Raw genomic sequence first — 27,199 nt, 5'->3', positions numbered from 1 at the left:
CAGACCATAAGACCCTGCAGAGGATAGTGAAATCAGCAGAAAAGATCATTGGGGGCTCTCTTCCTACCATGAAGGACATTGTCAACACTCGATGCAGGTGAAAGGCAATTAACATTGTGAAGGACTATACACACCCCTCAAGTAAACTGTTCTCCCTTCTGCCATCTGTTAGGAGGCACTGCAACACTCGGGCCCTTGTGTGCAGATTGGGTAACAACTTTTTCCCCTAAGCCATCAGACTCCTGAACTCCCAGAATATTTGGGGATAGGGGACTGTTACTGTACAAGTCTTAATATTTTAATATGATTAATTTCCATTCTAATATTTATGTAAATATGCTCCTTGGTCCTGGAGAAATGCTATCTCGTCTTTACCATGCGAACATGATGCAAACAATAAATAAAGGTGACGACTTATTAGGAACACAACAACTGTTTCTATCTTGAGCAATCCATGCTTGATGGCAGTGAAACTAACACACAGGCTTGTTTTCTGCAAGACTGGATGAAATCACAACTCACCTTGATATCAATCACAAAACCAAAACCAAAACATTGCCAATGAAAGAAATTGAACTTAAATAAAATAGTAAAAATATTCAGCATGTTAGCCAACATCTGTGGAGATTAAATTTAAAAAAAAATGATGGAGGATGGTGACCATAACTCTGAGAAGTTAGAAACTTAATGTATTTAAGTTGCAGAGGGGGGACGGTGGTAGAAGCAAAGTAAATATCTGAAATAATGTAAAAGCCAGAGAAGCTAAATAACATAAGCAATGGCAGTTACAGCTAATAGAAGGTGTTGAATGTTTATTTGCCTGGAGAACTTGAGAATTGAAAGAGATGAATGAAAAAAGAAGGAAAATAAAGAAAAAATGTTGGCATTGTGAGATATCAAACACCACAGGTACTTGAATCCGAAATAAAATATATATACATATATATATATTATTTTTACACAGCTGCTGCATTCTGGGAAATTATTCACAATTTTCTGGATCACAGTCTGTATAAAAGGATTGTAACGTGAATTCCCGTTCTGAAATTTTACCTCCACGACCCCCTGACATTTTCACGCAGTCTAAACTGAACTGCAGGCAAAACTGAACTGCAGGCCATCCACGAACAATGGGCTAATGAATAGGACATAAATACCTCACTTCAGGTATTCTCTCTAAACTCGCGGTGTGAGTACGGATATTTGGAGTTTTGGCCATTCTTGTGTGAATTGCCACTCCCGGAAGGTAGGCAGACACTTCAGAACAGCAAAAAAAAATGCACGTTCTATGTCATTTTTTATTGGTCGTCCTTCAGTTTGAAGAAGACACTCCATGTGCAGTTCATCTATGGATACGAAGGTGACTTTGCTGTCCTGGTCTGGAAGTGCTGAGTCTAGCACAATGGGGCCACTGGAAGATCAGCCAAGCTCTGGGGAGGCTGCGTACCACAGTGCTCAATAGCACAATGCCTACACTTTGTATGTAAAAAAAGCAAAAAGCAGTGAATGCTGGAAATCATTAGCCAGTGCAGCAGCATCTGTGGAGAAAAAATAAGTTAACATTAATGTCCTTGTGTCAAAATTTGCAAGTTCTGGGTCTCAAAACTTCCAGTTGGCATATCTTCTTCCAAATTTTCAAATTAAAGTCCTAAGGAATTGACATTAATTCTGGTAACTCGCATTTCTGGTGCAAAAAAAAATGCCAGTTTTTGTGAAATATGATCAGGCAGCAATGTTTGCTTTGTTCACTCACCATAGATGATGCTTGGCTTGCTGCATATTTCTGACATTCTCGTTATATTTCAGACATTCAGTAGCTGCAGTGTTGTTTTAACATCTTGCAATTCCAACATATTCTTGTTCTCCATCACTGTTTTCATTCATCTCCTTCCATTTATATCTTCTCCAGACAGATCACCTGCAATTGATAAACCACCAGTTGCAGCACCACTTGTATCCTACAATATTTTCTGCTTTCCACTCTGTCATAGATATTCCTTTCATGCACTCTGCATTTCCACCCTGTTTGCCACTTTAAACACATCTGATTTGTAAAGTTTCTGAACTCTGATAAAAGGTTGTCACCTTTATGTTAATTCTGTCGCTCCCTCCAGAGGCGTTGCCTAACCTACTGAAGGTTTTCAGTAATTTCTTTTCATTTTATCATGACTCTTACTTCTCCGAAGATAAAGTTGATGCTGAAGTTGTGAGAAAAAATTGGTCATGTTTCTTTATCAAAAAAAGTTACACTATTTAAATGATTAATTGGCTAATACTGAGCTCTCACAAAGGCATTTAGAGGCTTTCATTGTCAAAACTTTCAAATAAACTATTAAAGAAATGTCTTGAAAATCTGTACATTGGCACTTCTACACAGCTGCTGAGAAGCAGAAAATTTGTGCAAATTTGCTGCTCCACTGGCGGTGAAAAAATGTCGTGATGTAAATGATTTGCTAAATTTCATCCCGTAATTTTTCCACCAAGACTCTTTCACATTTTACGCTGCAGTCTAAATTGACGGCAGGCACTCCATAAATAACTGGGCTAATAAATCCGAAGTCCACCCTCTGATGAACACAGGAAGTATAAAAGGGCTTAGGAAAAGTGCTGTGTAAACGACCACTCCGGAGGCAAGTACGGAAATTTTTTCTTTTCTTTTTACAGACTTTTTCTTTTATTTCTGTGTAAAAATCATATATGTGTTTCATCTGAAAATTAAAACCATAACTTGTATAATATTTTGGATTAGAAATAATTTATGTTAAATCTGCCCATCTAAATTAGCACTTTCTATCTGTGTTTCGCCCCTAGCCTCTCCCCTTTCATATCCATGTTCGTGCGTAAATGTCTTTTCAATGTCATTATTGTAACAACTCTATTACTTCCTCTGGCAGCTTATTTCATATATGCAACAGTCTCTGTGTGAAAACGTGCCCCTCAGGTCCCTTTACAATCTTTTTCCCTTTGGCTGAAAGCTATGATGTTTATTTTTAGACTCTTCTACCCTGGGAAAAATATTGAGACTGTTCACCTTACCTTTGCCCCTTATAAATTTGTAAAGCTTCATAACATCATCCCTAATTATCCTACACTCCAGAGAAAACAATCCAAGCCTATCCACTTTTCTCCTTACTGCACAGTCCTGGTGACATCCTAGTGATTTTTTTTGCACCCTTTCTAGTTTAATGGCACCCTTCCTTCAGCAATCCAACCAGTACTGTTCTGCAAACATACCAAATGTGGCTTTACCAATGTCTTGTACAGACTGTTTTGTTTTAAATGTTCAGATTAACATTTTAACTTCGTGACTCTTCCTTTGCGTCTACTCATTGTGTCTATTCATCGTCATTACCATTTTTTTCAAAATGCATTCTAAGCCACTGAACTAAGAATTCTCAAGAATGAATAGAATCCACACAACCACTCTGTACGCACATTTCTGTGATCTTCCGTTATAGAGCATAAAGACACAGCAAAATCACTATCTCTAACAATCTCCGAGCCACAGTTTGACTCCATATAGGTTGGTATCATGCTGTGCCCAAACAGTGGTCAAAGAGACCAACTGTCCCCAGGAGTTCAACCCTAATTAACTACAGATTTAGCTCCCAACCACAAATATCCATCTAATTTGTAACCATGGAGGTACAACTTCCAGATCCACATCCATCTAATTCCTGAACTATTTGAGGGCTTCTTGCTGAACAATAAAGGAGCAGGATGTTGAAGCTCTTAAACTCTGAGATTATTGAATTAATTTAATAAGTCTGACTACTTCAATTATGTTTACTTTTGAAAGCCTGAACTGAAAGTTGCAATTTTTCACAAAAGCTGCAAATTGACATTACGTATTGTGATTATATTTATGAGCATTGCAGTCTACATTAAAGGGCATGAATAGTTTTCCAATATTATTCATTATGTGGGTGGCACAATTGGTGTAGTGGTGGCATGGTTGGCACAATTGTTAGTGCAACACCTTTACAGCGCCAGCGATCGGGAATGGGGTTCGAATCCTGCGCTATCTGTAAGGAGTTTGTATGTTCTCCTCGTGTCTGCGTAGCGTTTCCCTCGGGTCTCTGGTTTCCTCCCACTGTTCAAAACGTACAGGGGTGTAGGTTAATTGGGCGGCACGGACTCGTGGGCCGAAATGTCCTGTTACCATGCTGTATGTCTAAATTTAAAAGTAAAATTTAATGTTCATTCTCAAGGGAGTAAATTACTATTTGTATTGTAGTATTAATAGATGCTACTGTTTTGCTTGTTGCAAATGTATTTTATACATTTTATGCTAAGTATAAATGCATAAATTGTAGAATAATGAATTTAAATTTCTTGACATAATTTCAGAGTTTACCTCCATGCAAATTTGTTGTATGTTGTCCTTTGGGATTGATTTTTGGAATTATGTCAACAATATTATTTTTCTTTTTAAATTAAGTAAAAATGTATCTCTGTCCTTGCTTACCAAAGTCATTCCAAATGGACAACTACTGTTGGTTTGCTTCAGTGTTACATTTGATGGGATTAGATTGAAGATGTTAGATTATCTGCTGAAATAATTCTGAAATGTTGCTTTTTAATTTTCCAATAAAAATTGCTTACTTACATAGACTATATTATGGCTCCCATGCAAAATGCATTGAGGCTGCCTCCTGCTTCTTTGCAGAACTCATCAACCCACCCACCCGCCTTGCATCAATTTGGACCATTTCTGGATCTCTTCACCTCCCTCTCAGGAGACAAGCTGACTACAGGTGGTACATCTCTAATCTGACACTCTATGGTCCAGCAACTCCCGTGGCCCGGCATGCTTTGAATCTGCCGCCATTAGTTTATGGATCTCCCAGCAGGGCAATGTTGTTAGCAGCGCTAATGCACCAAGAAGTGTTTACACTGCAGCTGAATGTTTTGATGATGCAGTCCTGTTAATTTCTTAAATTCAGCTGTATTTAAGTCCTTCAGCATGTCCATCCAAGAGATCAAGAGGTGCAGAGGATGGTGCTAGGGCTAATCAGCATTCACTGAGGGGTCAATTTCAGTCACCAGCATGGAAGGACAACAGCATGATGTCAATTCCTCTGGCGCGACCAGTACAGCTGAAGAAGGCGGCCAGCCATGCCACCGCCACACACCCCCATGCGGTGCCACCATCTTGGGCAGGGGGCGCGCAGGAACCACAGCAACTCGGGGCCTCCCAGGCCTGCAATGTGCACACTGCCAACCTCACCAACATTGATGACGACGATGATGACGTGATCAACACGGGCGTTGACCAGGCTGCCCTCCTGACGCACCCTACGCCAATGGACGCCACCAATCATCACCCACTGCACCCCATGCCTAAGGTGAATGCTACTGGCCAACACTCACCGCTCTCGACGCACCCAGCGCCTTCAGAGGACAACACCAGCCGCAACTCACCTCCACCATCGGGGAACTGCAACTTGGACCCCGCGATGGTCCTAGCGGCCACCACACTGTTCAGAGACATCCCTCACGGCCTCGGGCACTCCATGATGGACGTTGAGATCAACGGGCAGGTAACAAAGTGCCTACTTGACAGTGGCAGCACCGAGAGCTTAATTCACCTGAACATGGCCCGCTCACTGAAACTCAAAATCCACTCCACCACCTTCTCTATCACCTTAGCCGCCCAGGACCGAACCATTAACACCCTTGGGTGCTGCTCCGCTGATCTGACTGTGGGGGGAGGGGGGGTGGAGACATACACCAGATTCAAGCTTCTGGTTGTGCCCAAACTCTGCGCCCCAGTCCTCCTGGACTTAGATTTTCAATGCCATCTGCAGAGTATCACCCTCACCTTAGGGGGGCCCTACCCCCATTCACGCTCTACAATGCACCGTCCACCAGCCCGGCCAACCCTTAACCACACTGTACAACGCCCCCACTGCCCTCTTCGCACACCTCACACCAGACTGCAAGTCGATAGCCACCAGAAGTAGGCACTATTGCGCAGCTGACAGAGACTTTCTCAAGGCAGAGGTGCAGCAGCTTCTGGCGGAAGGTGTTGTAGAACCCAGCCTGTGGAGAGCCCAACTCCTGATGGTCAAAGGGGGCAGTAAGACAAGGATGGTCATAGACTACAGTCAGACCATCAACCAGTAAACCCAACTGGATGCCTACCCCTTACCAAGGATAGCCGACATGGTCAACAAGATAGCCTGTTACAGGGTCTTCTCCACTATTGACCTGAAGTTGGCCTATCACCAACTCTCCATCCACCTGCGGGACAAGCCTTACACTGCCTTTGAGGCAGACGGGCGTATCTACCAGTTCTGCTGAGTTCCATTTGGGGTCACTAACAGGGTCTCCATCTTTCAGAGGAAGATGGATCACATTGAAGACCAGCACAAATTAAAGGTGACCTTCCCGTACCTGGATAATATCACCATCTGTGGCCATGACCAGCAGGACCATGATGCCAACCTGGAGAGATTTCTCCAGACGGCTGAGGAGCTGAACCTCATGTGCAATAAAGAGAAGTGCATGTTCAGCACCACCCACCTCACCATCCTGGGGTACATCATGGCACATGGAGTCATCAGCCCTGATCCAGAACAGATGAGCCCATTAATGGAGCTACCCCTCCCCCACACACTCAAGGCCCTCCTCAGATGCCTTGGTCTCTTCTCGTACTATTCACAGTGGGTTCCCTGTTTTTTGGACAAGGTCCACCCACAGGCCCAGGCCACCACCTTTTCCCTCCTACCTGAGGTGAAGACAGCCTTCACGTGCATCAGGCAGGACATCGCAGATGCTATGATGCATGCCATGGACAAGGACTCCCCCCTTCCAGGTGGAGAGCAATGCCTCCGATGTAGCCTTCGCCACTACCCTTAACAAGGAGGGGCGCACTGTTGCCTTGTTCTCCAAAACCCTCCAAGGTTCTGAGCTAGGGCACTCTGCCATTGAAAAGGAGGCCAAGGCAATTGTGGAAGCAGTTCGCCACTGGCACCATTACCTGGCCGGAAGGAGGTTCACCTTCCTCACCGGCCAGCGTGCAGTGGCATTCATGTTTAACGTCACCCACACAGGCGAGATCAAGAATGATAAGAAATTGCACTGGAGAGTCGAGCTAGCAACGTACATCCAGTACCGACCGGGGAAGTTTAACCTGTGTGTCGCTCCACGACAACTAGCTGCATGCCCTGCACGAGTCCCTCTGCCACTCAGGCATCATTTGCCTTTATAATTTCATCAAGTCCCGAAACCACCCAGGATGTCAGAATCATGACTAAGGCATGTCAGGTCTGTGTGAAATGGAAGACCTGCTTCTTCCGTCCACCCCAGGCCATCGTAAAGACCACCCGAACACCTTAGCATAGACTTCAAGGACCCCCTGCCTTCTATGAATTGGAATGTCTATTTCTTCGCGGTCATAGACAAGTACTCCCGTTTTCTCTTCACCATCCCGTGCCCAGACACTTCCACAGCCACTGTCATCAGGGCACTGATGCAGATCTTCACCATGTTCGGCTACCCCGCATTCATACACAGTGACCGGGGGTCTAGCTTCATGAGCGAGGAGCTGCGCCAGTACCTGACTGGAAGGGGCATCGCAACTAGTAGCACGACTAGTTACAACCCGAGGGGTAATGGCCAGGTAGAATGTGAAAATGGGGTAATCTGAAAGGCAGTCCGCCTGGTCCTCAAATCTAAGGGCTGGTCCATAGAGTACTGGGAGTACGCCTTCCCCAAAGTGTTCCATGCCATCAGGTCACTCCTGTGCACGGCTACCAACGAGACCCCTCACGAACACCTGTTTGCGTTCCCCAGGAAATTGGCGACGGGAACATCTCTCCCAGCATGGTTCGCGTCCCCGGGACCAGTGCTCCTGCATAGACACGTGCGGGCTCACAAGGCCGATCCCCTGGTCAAACAGGTGTTCCTCCAACACGCTAACCACAATTACACCTACGTTAGGTACCCCAGTGGCAGGGAGGACACCATCTCAACCAGGGATCTGGCACCAGCGGAAGCACCCACCGCAGCCTCCATCATGCCAGGACCACGCTGGCAAAACACATCTCCCTGCTCTGGACAGCTGTGGGGCACCCAGGATCACGTCGGCCTGCTGCGCCTTTCCCACCCTGGACACACTCAAACCAGGGGGATGACCCCGACCCCCACCCATCCAACGCCTCACACATACTCCAACTCTGGCTGCCCCAGCCACCCCACAGCGCTGCATCATGCCAGCCACTCCCGCTCCCGGCCCAGTGCCTCCAACTAGCCCCTGCTTACCCTCACTGACCATACGATGGTCACATAGACTCCGAAGGCCGCTAGACCATCTAAATTTGTAAATAATTTACATATGTTTGGTGCTTGTGGAACATTGGATGTAACCTCCTCCCCCCCATCCCAGGACAATTTTAAAGAAAGGGGTGAATGTTGGTGATACACCACTATCCTACTGCAGGGGGCAACCTGTGTGCCTGCCAGAAGAGCACTGGAGGACAGACCACACCTGGCCAGCTGTCAATCAGCTGACCTGAATGGATCAAGCCCCACCCGGTCAGCTGCCAATCATCTGCCAGGATTTAAGCCACGTCTGGCCAGTCGAGCTCAGTCACACTACGGCAGAAGACTTTAAGTAGAATAAAGCCTGTTGTTCAGTCTTTCGAATCTTGTGTCTGCTTACTGTCACCACAGTGCATCACAGAATGGACCGGGAGAAAATTGGAGAAAACATTTCCAAAAAAGTGGCGCAGACTTCAAACTCACTGAAACAATGGGAGAGGGGGAGGGACTGTCCTGTTCTCAGCGTGTAATGACATCACAAGAACATTTAGAGTGAATGTGTAGCCAATGTCGCTACACAGAGCAACTAGAGCAGTTCTCCCCCATGATGGGATATTTACATTAAAATAAGATCAGCAAAATTAGCAACTTCTGACCACTGTACTGGAGCTAAATTTGTTGTCCGTAGTTCAGGAAAAGCAGTAAAACAGGAGCTATTTACATTTTGCCTGTCAATAGAATGAGAGTATAATTTTTTTACATGTCCTTAATTATATTGTGCTGGATTACTCCAATTGAATCCTGACAGATTGAGACATTTCTGCCAATAACATCACATTTAGAACAAGCACATGTGTGATCTGATAAGCCTGATCTGGCGAGAACATGCAAGAAGCATTACATCTGTTGGGCTTTGGTGAACTGAGCCCGTCATCTGACATGCAAAGCAGCAATTGGCGATCCCTAAGGCTTGAATTCTCTCACAAGTAAAATGCATTCAACCTTTGTTCGTAAAAGAGGCAGTTGTTTGTCGTCAGTCAATGCAGAAATAATTGATCTAAGTGCAGCTACAGGTAGAGAGGCTCTGCTTGGCGGGTAAGAGAAAAGAGAAAGGCATTTGCCCTAGTGCGGCTATTAGCTAAACCTGCAATGGTTCGGTCTTTAGGGGGAAGAAACCTTTAGTGGATTCTATCAGGGAGGCGCATCTTTGCCAGTGTTTATAGTCTTTGAGTCTCCTTGTTCTGTGAAAACACAAAGAACCTCTTAGTCTGGGGCAGGACAAAAGGGACACAAGAGAAAGTTAGCAACACGTCTGGGCACTGCCCTGGCCCCTGGAGGGGAGCACATCCTAGAAGAGAAAGAATCAGCCACATCTAAAGAAGCTTTAGTTTAGGACGCTGATTGTTTTTAGGTCGCTGAAAGACTTCAGCCTCTGGGCTTGAAAGCACATTTATCTAAAGGCTACTGGTGCCTGGATGAAACTATCTGAAATTCCCTAAATGCTCTGTTTCATTAAAAGGCAACATCATGTTGCAAGAAACAACAAAAAAAAATGTGTCGATCCCTCAGAGAACTGTTCCTAACTGTGAGCTGCTCAATGGTTTTCTGCAGAAATGTCACCAATTAATCCTGCAGCCGTTCTGTGTAAGCTGACACAGACTTGACATCACCTGGAAATTCAGAAACAGATCTTGTCTTCAACCTTGTCGACTTATCCCTTACACACGCGTGGAACATTGGCAGAAAAGGAAACATTTCGTAGGGGAAGACTCAGTTTTCTAGCATACTTCAAAAGATAGCCATCAAATGATAACAGATCTCACAAGACTGCAGAGAAGGATAAAGTAGAAGCATGTGGGTGTGAGGAAGGGTGGGGGTGGGCGACACAAAGCATCCAGATATCATGGGTGACTATAGGCATTAAGAATGATTTAACTGACACCAAGCAGAATGCTTCACAGACCCCGCCCCACATTCGCAGGCTGCCAGTGGGTATCATTCCACATGGAAACAAGCCTGCACACAATCGAGGACAGAACTGTTCCCCTCAAGTTTTTATTTGAAACCCAGATCTAAAGGGCAACAATACTTAAAATATTATTCCTAAAATCAACCAGGAAGCACATCTGTTTATTTGTCATGGACGAGTCCACAATGAATTTGGAGCAGAAGTGACAAGGGCTTCGTATTTGTACAGATGACATCATTTGTCTTTTAATTGGTGCAGACCATCTTTTATTGGGGAATAAAAGGCTGTCACATGACTTGTTTGTGACACTGATTTGCTGAGGAGTGCAAGCAACATTATCCACCATATGTACACTTTGCCTTGGCCACTAATTATGACTCTAAGCACACATGTTAACACTTTCAGGCTTGAATCAGAAAGAGCCACAGCCTTGCAGGCACACGGATCTTCTCCATATTCCGGACAGCCCCGAATACAATGTATCTTAAAGTGTAGCCAGAACCATTCTTTAGATATGAATTTGAATGTGAACCTCATACGGAAGATAAATTTGACAGTCTTTTTTGACCTAGGTTGTACTACAGGCTCTGGTAATTCATCAAAACAATGGCTGATTTTAATGGAGCTGATTACATGTAAGCAATAGATTGTTGCACTGTTAACTAAAAACTATTTTGAACATGCGACATTTTGAAAATATAGACATTCTCAAGATATTCAATAACCATGTGACACATTTAATCAATGCATTTACTTTGTACCCTTTGCAGTAATGCGATCCAAAGGGCAATATTATTTTGTACAGTATTCCAGTGCCAGTGCCAGGGACTTGGGCTAAATCCTGGTCTCATATTCCCTCTCTTTGATGTTTTCATATTCTCCCTGTGACTAAATAGACTTCCTTGAGATGCCTCAGTTCAATTTCATATGTGTGTGGGTTCTCTGGTTAATTGGCCATTGCAAATGTGCAGGTGAGTGATACTGTTCTGGGGGTAATTGATGACAATATGGGGAGAAAAAAAATTGGTTAAATGTAGGAATAGTGTAACAGGGTGGTTGACGGTGATATTGCCTCAGTGGGCCCAGGAGCCTGTTTCCGTGCTGTATATCTTTATTTTTGCCAGGCAAAAGCAGGACAGGTCAATTTTGAATATCATTATGATGCTGGCCCGCCCATTAATGACTCATCCCCAAAGTCTCCTCCCCTTTTGCCCTGGCCATTAAGGTCGAGCTACCTCCCCCTTTCCGGCATTCCTGTACCTGGATCCAGGCCAGCTAAAGTCTTGTGTGTATTAAAGCCGATTGTTCCTTCAGTCCATGACTCTGTGGTTATTGATAGAACCTATCAGATGGACAAAACATATTTTAATGGAATAAATATTTAACATACTCTCAGAGGATAGTCTACATCTGGAGAAAGCTGCCAGAGAAAGTGATAGAAGAAGGTACAATTTCAATGTTAAAAAGGCATTTGGACAAATGCATGAACAGCAAGGGCTTAGAAGTATAAGGACCAAATGCAGACAAATGGGATTACCACAGAATGCAAAACACAGAAGAGCAGGTCACACTGCATCTATAGGAAGTAGAGGGTTACCAATGATTCGGGCCTGGGTCCTTTATTAAGGTATGAGCATGTTACAGATGTTGTGTGATCTGCTGAATTTCTCCAGCACTTGTGTTTATTTCACTCAACCCCAGCATCTGCAAACATTCCTGTTTAACCCCAGAATACCAGCTTGGTCCGCAAGGACAAGTTGGGTCGAAGGGCTTGTTCCATGCTGAATGACTCCATGTCTCTTATCACATACATTTTTATTTTGCCCTTATCTGTGGGGGATATGTTCCAAGACCTCCTCCCCCTCCCCCACCCACCCAGCGAATGCCTGAACCCTTTTTTCTTATACAAACACACCTATGATAGAATTTGATTTATAAATTAGGCCCAATAAGAGATTAACAACAATAACTAATAATTAAATATAACAATTACAACAATATTAAACAAAGTTACTTGAATGCAAGCAATGCGATACCGCGATGGTCGATCTGATAACCTAGACAGCTACTAACGGACGGGTAGCGTATACAGCGTGGATATACAGGACAAAGGGATGACTCATGTCCCAGGCAGGATGGCATGAAATTTCATCATGCTACTCAGAATGGCATGCAGTTTAAAATTCATGAATTGTTTATTTTTGGAATTTTCCTTTCAATATTTTTTGGACTACAGTTAACTCCGGATAACTGTGTGTGTGTGTGTGTGTGTGTGTGTGTGTGTGTGTGTGTGTGTGTGTGTGTGTGTGTGTGTGTGTGTGTGTGTGTGTGTGTGTGTGTGTGTGTGTGTGTGTGTGTGTGTGTGTAGAATTGTGTCTCAACAAGCTCTGGCTCAGACCTTAAATGTTCTCAAGTTTTGCATGTGATGTCAAACTGAGAATTGCACATGTCCTGTGTTGATGTAGACCCAGAATGACATGCCGCATGCATCCCAAATTGGATTTAACAGTTAAATTCTGCATAAAATGCATTATTTTGGACAAAAGTGTGACCCTACCCACAAGGATTTCTCTACCCTTGTTTTTATATTGCTCTGGAATTAAGCTTCTCAACCCTGCAATCTTCTCCAGCCCTGCAATGCACTCAGGTAATAGTGTTCCTCTAGTTTTGGCCTGCTGAACATCCCTGAAACTAATGACTCCAAATTAATGGGCTTTTACTTAGGCTACCAGAGGCCAAAACAATGAAGTTCAATCCCTAAATCTCCTGCACTTCTCTCCCACTTTTCCTTTCTTTCAGATACTGAACAAATCCTGACCCTCATACCTTAACTTAGATCTTTTGCTTTTCATGGCTAAGCTGCACTTTCTGGGTCAGGTAAACCTTTAAGTGGAGCTCTGGACAGTTTTGCTATGTTAAATTCATGTTGTAAATAAGGCTCTTTTTGTCAACTTCTAATCTTACCATGAACTAATTCAGCAAGGCTTTGTTTAAGAGCTTTTATTCATTTAATTAACATAAGGATAAGGTGTCATAAGACTTTCCTTTAGACGTTGCAATTAATTGTAAAATACTCTGTGGGAAATATACATTAATGTATCTGCCTCCTATCTTGCATCATCAGATCTTGTGGGGACATAGGGACAAGGTCCAACACCTTGCCATTTGGTGTTCCGACCACAACTTGGCAATTAACACACAGTAGACCCAAGAGATCATTGTGGACTTCAGGTGTGCTGGGAACTGCACTCATGTCCCTATTTAAATCAATGGAATTGTGGTGAACATATATCAAGCTTTAAATTTCTTGGTGACAACATTTCCAATGATCTCTCCTGGTCCCTGAACCACTCCATCCTGATCAAAAAGGTGCAACAGCACCTTTATATTCTGCGGTGCGTGAAGAACGTATACCTCTGTCCTAGGATACTGATGGATTTTTACTGTTGTACTATTTAAAGCATATTTACCTATGGCATCTCAGTGTGGTATGGAAATTGTCTTGCATTGGACCTTAAAACACTTCAGAGGGTGGTGAAAACTGCCCAATGGATTATCGGCATCCAATTGCCCACCATTGAAAACATCTATCAGGAACGCTGTCTGGGCAGGGCAAAGAGCATTATCAAGGATGCATCTCACCCTAACTATGGACTGTTTACTCTTCTCCCATCTGGTAGGTGTTATAGGAGCTTTCGCTCTTCATCCAGCAGCTTTGCTCCCCAAAGCTGTGACCTTGCTGAACCTTAAATCACAGCACTGCACCCATAGTACTTTTATAATTGTTTGCTTGCTGAAAGCACTTGTTATCATTTGCACATAGTTATTTGTATATAGCACTATTTTTTTAACCTGGTTGGATGCTAATTGTATCTCATTGGCCTTGTATTTTACTTGGGTCAATGACAATAAAATTGAATCTAAACTAATCTGAATGATTTTGGATGTGTCTGATGGGTCCAAAGATCAGCGAGTCTGAACACAGGCTAATTAACAGTGATCTTTATTTACATGAGTAGCAAAGTCACAACAGAGGTTATGAACACACACACACTCTCGCAAGGATCATACAATGCAATCACACCAGACACAACAGATACTCATAGCACCTGCAGAGAAATAGTTTTATGGACAAAGAATACATTGCAATGCCAAACACACCTTGATGCAGTGCAGGCATGACTCTTTAGTAACTAAACTAGGAATGGTGATCTCTACATGTACCATACTACAGACCCCCACCCTTTGTCAGTCCACACCTTACCAATGATTCTCCAGTATCACCCATGGTTCACAACCTGGAGTGGAAGTAGGGTTCATCCCGGGGAAAAAGAGGCAAATGGTCCACATGTGGTGAGCTTTATCGTACAATCAACTAGTGAGTCCGGCCCAGGTATGGATTAGGTGATTAATGGGGCCAATGGTCAGGTGTGCACTAATCTGATTGGCAGGTGAGGTGACTTCTGACTGGATGCCCGTTGGTAGGATCTCATGACACATGTAATCCTCCATATTACAGTGTCCCTTTCTCAATAATTTGCAGTTCCAGGATCATCTGGAGATTTTTCTAGTGTGCTCTCTCTACAATCAATTCAACATAACAAACCATTCCTTTGGTCATGTAATCTCAACGCCAATTTTTTTTTCTATATTTCCCAGCTACTCCATTAATTTAATCACCTACCCATGCAAGGAGCAACTCATATTGGCCATTTGGAATTGCCGTGTCACACACAGATCCACATATCAGAACACCTGGAGGAAAGTGAACACAGGGAGAACGTGTAGACTTCATGGAGACAGAATTAATCATGGGACCCTGGACCATGAGGCAGGAGCTTTACTGGATGTACCAATGTATTGCCCGCAGATTGAGAAATCAGTACTTACAGATTGCTTGCCCTTGTGGTACCATGGGTATTAAAATTCTTACGAATGTAGTAAGGATTTCTGCTAGTCACATGAGAAGGTAGATATCCTACAAATTAAGTAAAAGCTAAATTTGCACATAGACCTGTGGTGCAAAAGATTTGCTTTTCACCAGTGTTTTCATACCAGCCCTAAGGAAAGATAACTATCTGGGACTTACTGGTAGAAACACTATGTCAGGGACTAGTCTTGGCAAAGAAATGAGCAATTCCTTTTCTTGCTCTGGCAAAAACACTTAGTCGTATGCTCTTGTACATGCACAAGTTATTGCAACAAAGTTTCGCACTAACTGTCTGGCATTGAGTGGCCCAACGCTCCTCAGTAAATGTTTTCTGTAAATCACAGTAAGCTGTTTTTTTATCACTAATAGAGCATTTTCTCTCTCTCTTTCCTGTTCTCTTTGTCTCAAGGTGACATACATTTTAATAAGAAAAAGAGGTTGGAAGATGACGTAATTTCTGTAAGATCTTTAAAATAGGAAGCAAGTATCATGGGCTAATAAAGGACTCAAAATGCACACTGATATGGAGCAATTTATGAAAAATCTGATTATGAAAATATTGGGAACTAACAGGTATTTGTGGAAAATGCTTCTTACTGTAGCCAGTTAATTCTCCTTAATTCATAATTTTCCTTATGAGTTGTTTTAAACTGACATATTGTTAACTTCAGATTATCTGTGAACCATTAGAACAACATGCTTTGCTTCACTGATGCAAGTTTCAAATTTGACATTGATGACAAAAATGACACTTTAGGATTAGATTAAGACTAATTTACTAATCCTTGTCGTATTACTGAAATTATTAATCCTCCACCCACCCCCCCCAACACACACACACACACACACACACACACACACACACACACACACACACACACACACACACACACACACACACACACACACACACACACACACACCATTAGATCAAGAGGTCTGTTTTTATATATTCTGCTGCTGTTTCATTCTGAGTAGTGTTACAGAACATGTTAGAATAGTTATGGATAAAATATGTCTTTAAAAGAGAGATTGTTGGGGTTTAGTGTATAGGTCACTTCACAAACAGAGTAATATTTAACAAAAGACATCTCATTTTAAAATGCAAGAGCTTTGCTGAAGTTAGATGTTGAGGTTTTGGTTGGCTTTGCAGAAGCAATGAAGAATACTGATCTAATATGTATGGACAATAAAGTCCAGGCTCAGAAGTACTGATGAGATCTTTCAAAGATTGGGTTTGGAGCCCTGGAAGAAGTCATATGATTTTTATAAGCAAAGAGAAGAAAAAACAAACCGATGATTTCTCTTTTAGAGAAAGGGAGAGAGAGAGAGAGAAGCCAATTCTACAGTAGCAGTTGATGCTGCAAAATGGCAAACTGGCAGCTTGTTGAAAGACCCCCATTTTGAAGACGGGTTGTGAGTTCTGAGTTCAGCCTCTTCAAAACCTTGTGGTCCTTACAAGAGGAAATGGCTGGGTAGTCTGTTTCTCCTGAAATAAGGGAAACAAGAGGAACTCTGTAGTGGCCTGGAAGAAGAGGTTATCATTTGGAAAACCCATGATGGGGCGAGTTTCTTTGGCAAGACACTGATTGGAGGACATCAGTTTGTGTGTGTCCAACGAGCAACGAATTTCTCTCTGAAACCAACAAGAACCTTGCTGAATGGTAACCATTTAACTTTAAGCACCAGAGCCTGATGAAGATTCATAAATGTTAAATTCTGTGCACTCTACAAGAATTGCCTGATACCAGTGAACTTGGAGGAGTGAGAAGTGAGATTGGACTGTGAATCAAATAACTTTCATGAACATATACATATAACATACAGGTGCACTTAGAATTAGAAGGGGGTTAAGTTAGGGCAAGTTAAGTTAATAGTGATAAGTTAAAGATTGATCCTGTTATTATATTTAAAGAAAATTAAAAGCAACTTTTATTTAAGTAACCATTGTCTTGGTGAATTTCTATTGCTGCTGGGTTTTGGAATCCTCTCGGCTCATAACAGTAGTTATTTCAGTGTTTGTTCACATAGTGCTACCCATTGCTGTTCTTGGCATCCTAGTAGGTTACTTGAACAGCCATCCATCCCAATATCAATACCTGATCATGTGCCTGAATGGACCATGTTATGTCTCTGAGTTACTTGGGAGGCTTCCTAAATAACTTAGAGATGCAAGATTCAAATAACAGAAGAGATTTTACTTACTGATGTCTTCCACCATCTCAAGAAAATGTTCACACACATTCATATACATATACATATGCCACGCAGTGATACATTACAGTTACTACCGTGAGAAGGGCGTATTCTTACATGGTTACAAAATAATTCACATTATCCTGACTATATAACAGACCATACCCTCACTCCAACTCTCTCTGAGACCAAACTCCATGGTCTCAAACCTTCCTTTAACAAATCTAGATTTGTGATGATAATAACTGCCAACATCCCCTCCAGCAAAATATTACTGCTGATACTCCCTATCCATCAACACCCTCACAATCTGTAGTCTCCCTGACTTTCTGTGTTACTTCTGCCACAGCAAAATGAACAGAAACATTTGTTTATCCTGCTGCAGTAAGCTCCAACCTGGTGCTGGTTTAATTTAAAGGCTCACAAAGACCCAAAACGTTGATTGACCGTTCCTTTCCGAGGATGCCGCATAACCCATTGAATCCCTCAGACTTTTCATTGTTTGCTTAGCATCTGCAATTCTTGCATTTCATCAGTTTAATCCACTTTTTCTGACATATTTTCTGATCTACACAAACTTAACTTCGAGGGTATGGTGGCCTTGGAAAAAATGCAGATCAGCAAACTGAAGTGGGAATGGTTGGGCAGAACTAAATGCATATTAGGAAATGAGCAATGGAGTTTTCGATACCTCAGGTTTACAGAGTCTAAAACACTAGGGACACATCTGCACAAAAGAAGGGCAAAGAGTGAATCATTGGGACAATTCTCTTGCAAATCAATCTTGGAATCTTTAGAAGTTTCTTGGGAATGGTATAACTGCAGTTTAATTACTGGACTAGTAATCAAGACTGGTGCACTATACCAGCAGCTTAATTATAGGAGCAATGACCCAATAATAACATATCCCATCATAGTGGAGGGAAAATTAGGAATGATGCAAATGACTACCTTGATAAATTGTGATTAGAAAACTATGAGATTACTAAGAAAGTCATTTTATTTGTTTGTGTACTTAGGAGAAGGAAGTCTCTCATGTTCATGTGGCCTGGTTGAAATTTGACATACCGTGATTGATTTTCATACCCAGAAACTGGCAACGTGAACCAATCAGATACATTAAAGTTTTTTTTTAAATCAAATTCATATAAAGCATCACAATATTTGACCAAGATGGCCAGGTCCTAAAATGAAGAGCTTTCAGACTGGTGTAGTGGTAACAGAGAAGAGAATCAACTCAAAGGAAAACTTGCTTCAACTGGCTCCTTCACCGCTCCTCAGTCCACCAGTCAACGGCAGACTCCCGTCTGACCCCTCGCCCTCGCTCCTTTACACTGGCTGTCCGGACTGCCTGCACTCAGCTGTGATGAAGAATGCCAGCCTGAAACATTGACTCACCACCTAAAGCTGCAGCCTGGCCTTCTGAATTCCTCCTGCAACTCATTTTTGCTTAGATGGGGTTAATCACCCTAAGCAGGAAGGCACCATAGGTACATGAGACTGCCACTGACTGTACAGCATCCTGACTTGAAATTGAACCACACTTACTGCATCTACTCTGAAACCCACTAGTTATGACATGGTGGAAACACCTTCACAATAATTTTCTGGCAACAACAGAAACCGTACTCCGGGAAGAATCATAAAATAAAAATGATCAGTGATAAATAGAGCACTTTTTGAAGGCAGTAGACAGATAGACGTATGTGGAACAGTTGGCAACCTGCAAAATCGAATTCCATGCCTGGCTGCGAAAGTTAGCATCTATCCCAGCACCTTAAGGGAGAGAACAAAAGTTAAAGAGACTTAAAGAGAAATTCACTACCTCCAGTCTAGCTTTTTAGTGGCATTTAAAAAGAAAAGTAATCATTCTTTGGCAAAAATTTATTTGGGGGCAGTTAGGAATTGATGCGTGAACCTTATAGTAGAGACCCCAGCAACATCTTAATTACCTCTTAGTGCTTTTATCTTAGAAAACCACAATTAATGAAGTCAATGGGGCATAAAAGAATGCATAGGCATTAACAACTTTTCAAGCTGTCACTTTGAAGACTGCTCAAGATAGTTGTTCAATGTGATGTACAGTGTTCAGCATGGATTGGTTGCCACTAAGCAATATAATGTGTCCTTTATGATCGGTCATTATTTTCACATGGTAAGAGAATGCAACATCAGGAATACAAGAAAATGATACCTCTGCTTTCATTCGGTGCTTTTGTCCAAGCGTATAACCCTCTATGCACTTACTTGGACAAAGCCTGTGGCCAACAAAGTGGCCTGCAGCCTTCCCCGAATAGGAAGTCCTCCATTATGATCGTGTCAATATTGCATTAATGAACAGATCACACTTCTTGATAGACAATAGAGCTGTGATATATATTGATGAATAATCTGTCCCCACTATTTGCTGAGTAGAAATGCCATTCTTTAAAGAATTGAGGTTTATGTAGCCTCATGTACACAATTTAAGTGCAAGATTGCTGGGCATTTATCAAATTAAAATGAACTGTATCTGGCAGCCAGTATTTATGCTCTGCAAGAAGAGCTACTTTATTAAATATGCGTCTTTATTAAACTGCCTTCTCTGACGGCTATGCTTATAATCCTCACAATTATTTAAATGAGGTTATACTGCATATGTCGAAGAACCTGTTAAACATTGGTGAAAGTGCACAGCCTCTGACATGATTGTTAGATCGTCAGGAACTTAAAGATGGACAGAAAGGGATCAGAAAGTTGGAAAGTGATCACCTACTTACCGACAAAATGTAATATTTACTCTGGAAAGTAAAATCAGGCATAATATGCAAAGAATGAAGAGCTGATCACATCAATTTTCCATGGAGCACATTAGAGATCACAATCACAACTCTCAGACAACAGAAATTATTCATGTAGAACAAAGCCCCCAGTTCTATGGAATCTATCTCACCAAGTACCAAACAGAAATTAAACATTACCACAATTCAGTGTATGTTACAGAACTGGAACCTAACATATCATTGAGAGCCATGATAACAAAACAAATTGATCAGTCAATCTCATTATTTCAATACGAGGAATTTCTATGAGCCCTCCTCCGTGGTACTCAGAAGGGATAAAATGAGATGTGGAGTGGGAGATGTCATCACCTTTTTAAGCTGAAATGTAGCACTTATTGAGGAATCATCGATCAGTAATGGATAATTCACGGGGGGGTGGGGGGAAGATATGTGGTTAGGATGAGTTATATGACTATGTGCATGCAAGTAAAACTGGAAGAAATGCTTTGTGCAATTTTTCCGCATGTCATGTAATGTTAGCTCCTTGTTTGAAGTAACACATTCTTTTTCTTGATCCACTCAAGCTGAATGCATTTTTTCCTTTCAAGCATGAGAGACTTGTCTTCAATTACCAACTCTCCTTGATTGAGAATGGGAACTTGTTGTCGAGGTCTAAGGGCATGAAACAAATCTGCAATACCATCGATCAAAGACACAGTTGTCTGTCTCCTTCCCCTGGTCCCTGAAAACCAATGGCATGATCCACCATAACCATAAATTCCTCAAATGAATTTCCCCTGACCTACACTGATCCATTCAAGCCGATCAATGTTTACTCAATGGGACCTACAATTCAAAATGCCAAGTTATCATAAACCACCCCCCCCACCCCATCCCACTACTTTACTACATCTGACACATTAAAATGATGGTGCAGATGAGATTGGGATCCCTGGTAAAGTTTCTATGCAGCATTTACACTGAGACTTCAGAGATTCACAGTAAAGGGAATGGATCTTGGAGTACCGATCTGCTCTCACTGGTTTTCACTTAGATTATATTGGAGGCCTCAGCCTCTGTCCAGCTCAACAAGGTCTCTTCATAACCTTTCCTGCCACTCTAAATGTCTGGTCACCTCCTATGGATCAACAGCAGCAGTTTCTGAAACACTGCTGGGATTTTGCAGCTGACACTGCCAAGCTGTTGCTGAGAGCTATTGTGCGTCATTGATGACCTCTTACCCAGGGGAATGTGAAAGGATGGGATAAAAACTCTGCCCTCCATAACAGATTTCAATGCAGATCTACATTTTTGACCATCTCCAAAGCGATTAAACATTAAAATGATTTCAACTCTGCGCAGTGTAGCTCGAGATTATAATCCATCTTCCACATGCAAAGTAATTTTCAATAATAAAGTACAATCTTGTTGATTACAAATCTACACAATGAAGATATGGGTGAATTATGGAATTGGTTGAATTTTAATTTGAAAACCAAATTCTGTAAACGAACATGTAAGGATCCATTTCAAAATAGCTTTTAGATGTATTGTTTACCAGCCTACCAACATACTGAATGACCCATCACTCCTGAACACACCCTCTTCTTTCTTCTGCTATTGGGGAGAAGGTACTAAAATGTAAAATTGCACACCAACAGGTTTAAAGAAAGTTAAAGTTAAAGAAATCCCACAGCCATCAGGTCCTTGAGTGAACCCCACTCAGTGCTCTCATGCTCCCCTTGCTTTGTACTAACTCAGTGGTTCTCAATCTCTTCCTTTCCACTCACATACCACTTTAAGTATTCCCTATGCCATAGCTTCTCTGTGATTAGTAAGGGATTGCTTAAGGTGGGATGTGGGTGGAAAGAAAAAGTTTGAAAACCAGTTTTAATCGTCCCTAATTGACTCATTATGTGCACGGTTTCCTAACTCCAAAGGAAATGGGCCAATGACAGTTTTTCTCAAGCAAAATATTCAGTAACCATTAGGTCGAGAGCAGTGATTCTCAACCTTCCCTTCCCACTCACGTACGACCTTAAGCAATCCCTCACTAATCACAGAGCCCTGATGGCACAGGAAATACTTAAAGTGGTGCGTGAGTGGAAAGAAAAAGGTTGAGAACCACTGCACTAACTGATCTTTCTTTTCATTGTATCTCTATACTATGCTCTTGGTCTCTACTTTATATGGCCATATGAATATAGGGGTTGTCTGCTCACGGAATAACCCTAACCCTTTTCACTGCACCAGGTTTAATGTGATAAATAAACATCAACTTAATCTTCGAATGTGGTAAGAATGAAGCCATGGCTAATTTGCCTCTGGTTCAACCATTGATGCTGAATTTTTGGGATCAAATTTTTGGGATCAAATCATGTCCCAACTTAGAATCAGCTGTTTCAGCACAAGATTTGTAACCCTCCTGATCGACATGGCTTAGGTTAGTACCTGGCTATAAATATCCAAATGAGTCACAGGAGAGTTCTGAAAAAGTCTACCACACAATTACACCAAGAAAGTAATTATGGAATGAACATATTTATGCAAAGCAAAAGTGTTCAGAAAAGATGATGTTATTTGTTGATGAAGGTTCTGTGTTGCCTGCTCAATAGGTTTTTAAGGCAACAGATATGATGCGGTAGATGGAGTTGGGGAATCAGAAATGCACCAAAATGGAATGGCACGGTTGGCGTAGCGGTCAGTGGAATGCTGTTACAGTGCCAGCAATTGGGACTTGGGTTCGAATCCCGCACTGTACATTCTCCGCATGACTGCATGGGATTTCCCTGGGGGCTTCGATTTCTTCCCACCATTCAAAACGTACCGGGGGATGCAGGTTAATTGGGTGGCATGGGCTCGTGGGCAAAAATGACCTGTAACCATACTGTATGTCTAAAATAAATTTATAAAACTTACAATAAACGTTTGCATAATCAGTCAGAATTGCTAAATTAAAATTTGAATAATTTTTAGCTTTAAAATTTCATCTGCAAATGTACAAACATTGTGCAAAAGCTACTTTCCCAACCTTTATTTGTTCACGAATAGGTATCGTAATAGCAAAAACGGTGTCAAAATCCATTGTAGTGGCATTTGCACTTGACATGTGACATGTCATCTGTCACAAATGACATGGCCAGCTGGTGTGTTCAGGCTTGTTGGTTATGCCTGATGACAATTGCACTAAAGGGTTGTGACATTATGACTGGAGTTTTATCTGTAGTCTTCCACAGTGAATTAGTCAACATTACATTGAACAAATTCCTGTTGAATTCATCTGCTGCACCATTTTGAACTCAACTTTTGGCTTTATCGAGAACCTAGCACTGTGGTAACGGTAAGGATATAATTATAGAGCTTGCAAACGTACACAAAAAGTCAGTGCCAAAAACCTGCTGCTCACATCACACAGTAAATGTTGCATTTATTAGTCCTTAAATGACAGAATTGACTCGACCTCTGAAATTTAGTCCCCGTATTTCTGACAGTACCACGAATTCGTTCATGGTAGAAAGGGCAGGAGCATCTCATCTTCTCTGACATTATAATCATTAAATTTTTGTCACCCACCACATGTAACGGCTCCTTGGCCAGATGATACACAGCTCTTGCTAATGGGGCCAGTGTGACAAACAAGAGCTTTGCTCCAGGCAGTTAGAATGTGTTGGCATCGCCACTGGCAAGATGCCGGCTACTGTACTGTCAAACTCACACATTCTAATGATGACCTAGAATGCTGCAAACTGCGCATGATATCTGTTCTCACTGCTGGCTGCATAGATACTTATTAATTGATTTTCTTCAAGATGAAATAACAATCACATCAGAAGGCAGATAGGAATTTTCCCAGATTTTATTCTTTTACAATCATCAGATGTCAGAAGCTGTTGACATTTTTCCATGTAACTAACTGTCGAGGTATCTACATTAAAGTTAAGGCTTATGTTTCACCACATAACAGAGTTCTCCATGTTAACAAGTTTAAAGAGACAGTGTCTACACCTCAGGGATTTTGACAAAACAACTGTATAATTCTAGCACATTATCCTCTGATTGTCATTGAATGCCAGCCTGAATAAAAAAAAAATTATTAACAGCTTATGTTACACACTGCAAATTTGTTGTTTTACTGTAATCACAATCTTGGCACTATTTTGCCACCCTTCTCTGATCGTTCTCCATTATTCCATATGATTTCTAGATGAGATGCTCACAGATCTTACCTGATGCACAATACTACAGCTAGCAGGAGGCATTTAAGAGAAAGCTAGGGATGGCATCTGTTCCCCTTTGATTTTCCTGTCTTCCTTCCCTTTGACATAGAGCCAAAACTTCTGTCCGCCATGTTGAAGCAGAACAAACCTGCCCAACTTCTAAACTTGTTGATAGGATTGTATGGCAGGTAATACCAATAGGAACTAAATAGAAGTTATGTTTATCAGCAGACAACACATGAGAGGTAAGAAGACAAGTCTGTAGATGCTGGTACCTTAAGCAAATGGCAAGCTGCTAGAGGAAATCAGCCAATCAGACAACATCCATGGATAGAAATGATCAGCTAACGTTTCAGATTGGGTCCCTTTGTTGAGAAAGAAGTGAAAGGCGGATAATATTACATATATAAAGGGGCAGAGAAGCTGGTGGAGGGGCCAAAGTGATAGGTTTGAGGTGGGGAGACAGGTGGAAGGAGAAATCACTAGGAAGGGAGGTAGAAGAAAACTTAGAAAGAAAAAAAATAGGTAAGATGGAAAAAGTGGATTCAGATGTAGATAGGGGATACTTAAAATAATTTTTAAAAAAATGATGTCCATGCCATTAGGTTTAAGGCTGTCCAAGAGAAATATGATGCGCTTACATTTGGTCTAAGCTTGGCAATGAAGGAGGCCAAGGACAGATATATCAATGTGGGAACGGTGAAGGGAATTGAAATGGCTAGCTGCTAGGAGTTGAAGTTTAGACCCACAGAGTGCACGTATTCAGAGAAGTGCTCACCCAACTTATGCTTTTGTCGCACGGATGTAGAGGAAGCCACACCACCAAGTAAATCTAATACAGTAACTCAGGTTGGACCATATCCATATTAGAGGAGAGTTTATTGTCATACACATAAACACAATGCACAGATGGGCTGAAATTCTTACTTGCTGCAACTACTCAGGTACATAAGATACACTATCAATTAAATTACCACAAAAAGAAATAATAACAATTAAAAGATATGTCAATAAATAGATAGATATTTTAATAAACAAACAAATTCTGCCTCATCTGGAAGGTCTGCTTGAGACTCATGCCACGAACCTTCAATTATTCTAATTTTAGGTAACCACCAGCTCCATCTGGTTCTAATGTTTCCATCTTTTATTCAATTATTCCTGCTCTTACTTTTCTCTCTAACCTTCCCTCCTTGTAGTGGTCTCTCCCTTTCCGGGTCTCTCCCCATTTCCCACCCCTTATCAGTTTGCTTAAGATTCCAGCATCTTTATTTCTCATTTACTGGTTAGAATCTCTATACTGTCATCTACACATTTAGATTTTAAATCGAGTCCATCTACAGGGAACACTGCAATCAGAGAGCAGAAGCAAACATCAAAGACCCTCACCACCCAGCACACGCTCTGCTCTCACTGATGCCATCAGGAAAGAGGTGCAAGTGCCACAAGTCTCACACGACCAGGTTCAGGAACACCTGCTACCCCTCCATCATCAGACTCCTCAACAACAAACTCAATCAGGGACTCATTTAAGGACTCTAACTTGTGCTCTTTATCGATTTTCTTTTGCTCTCCCTGTATTGCACAGTCAGTTTGTTTACATTTGTTATCTTTTTACAGTTCTTTTATTTTTTTACATCTTAATTTTTGCACTACCAATTAGTGGTAATTCCATCACACCTGCAGGAAAAAAGGAATCTCAAGGTTGTATGTGATATCATGTATGTACTCTGGCAATAAATCTGAAATCTGAGTTACTGCTGAGTGCACTTCTCCCTTTTGCAGGACAATTATGTCCCCAAGTTATTTTTCAATCAGACTATAATTCAAGTGTAAAGTTTACTCCTGTGCCCAGGTCTGTTAACAACTGGCTTGTCTCGAAGCCTCAAAGTCATCAGAAATCCTTCAGCACTTGTTATACCACTTGCTGTAAACTTTGCAAAGCACATGATTTACTTGAACAGCATTAATTGGTGGACTTGAGGGATGGGAATGATGCCAACAGGAAGGGTTTAGGTGGATGGCAGCAGGCAGGAGCCCTTTGGGAATGGGAGGTTTTCCTTCGATTTGGTTAATAATATTTCATTTATGCAAGGTATCCAGTCATATTTTATCTTGAATGCTAAAACATGGCAGCAATGGTGTTTTTTGCTTAATTAATGTCATAGCCTCCACTGCATATTCTCAGCTGCCCTCATGATGTTAGAGATTCATGTATCAGAGTTTGTGAGACTATTTATGAAGCCAATAAGTGATAGTTGCCAATCTGATTACATTCATCACGATGAAGTGATTTGAGAGGTTAGTTATGGAGCATATCAACTCCTGTCTCAGGATAGACTTGGGCTCACCTCCTCATCAGAAGATCCCAATCAGTGTGGACTGGAAACATTACCTCCTCCTCAGTGGCCATCAATGTAAGGGCATGACAAGGCTGCGTGTTTAGATTCTTGTTCTGTACCCTCAATAGCCACAACTATATAGTCAGGTACAGCTCCAATCTAATTAACAGATCCTCTAACAATACTCAATTTGTTAGTTGAATAATGGGCAACGAGGAGTCGAAATATAGGATGATCAAGAAGGTTTCAACATCAACAAGACCATGGAGCTTAATGTGAGATTTAAAAGGGGAGGATCAAGAGGCCTCACAACTGTCACCATTGCAAGATGGTGGGTGGAGAGGGGTAAGTATCTTTAAATCCCTGAGCATTCACATATCAGAGTAACTCTTCTGGGATCAGTACAAAGAAACATCTGTGAAAAAAGCCACAACGTTTCCATTTTCTAAGGAACCTGACAATATTCAGCATGTAATGGAATATTCAAATTTGGCATGTTATGGAGCTTCTACAGG

The 27,199-nt window shown here is 41.8% G+C and overlaps 2 long non-coding RNA genes across 5 annotated transcripts in view; one reads left to right on the top strand and one right to left on the bottom strand.

Moving 5' to 3' along the window:
- Nucleotides 1-27,199, bottom strand: part of LOC138739308 (uncharacterized) — a 149,827-nt gene that overhangs the window by 43,774 nt on the left and 78,854 nt on the right. For 2 of the 3 annotated variants that reach the window (XR_011342162.1, XR_011342158.1), the window contains exons 2-3: nt 11,498-11,579; nt 1,754-1,918 (exon numbers count right to left, since the gene is read on the bottom strand). This is a non-coding gene — a long non-coding RNA (uncharacterized lncRNA). The remainder of the gene's footprint in view (nt 1-1,753; nt 1,919-11,497; nt 11,580-27,199) is intronic. The other variant, XR_011342160.1, reaches the window with a different exon arrangement.
- Nucleotides 10,592-19,944, top strand: LOC138739302 (uncharacterized). 2 transcript variants are annotated; one of them, XR_011342157.1, is made up of 3 exons: nt 10,592-10,872; nt 15,577-15,740; nt 18,383-19,942. It is a non-coding gene; the product is annotated as an uncharacterized lncRNA (long non-coding RNA). The 2 variants fall into 2 exon arrangements; XR_011342156.1 differs by lacking the exon at nt 10,592-10,872 and adding an exon at nt 11,467-11,864 and having other exon boundaries at nt 18,383-19,944.

Source organism: Narcine bancroftii, chromosome 1 (assembly GCF_036971445.1).
Source record: "Narcine bancroftii isolate sNarBan1 chromosome 1, sNarBan1.hap1, whole genome shotgun sequence".
NCBI classification, from domain to species: Eukaryota; Metazoa; Chordata; class Chondrichthyes; order Torpediniformes; family Narcinidae; genus Narcine; species Narcine bancroftii.
Note: the sequence above shows the minus strand (reverse complement) of the source record. Positions and strands in the feature narration are given on the sequence as shown.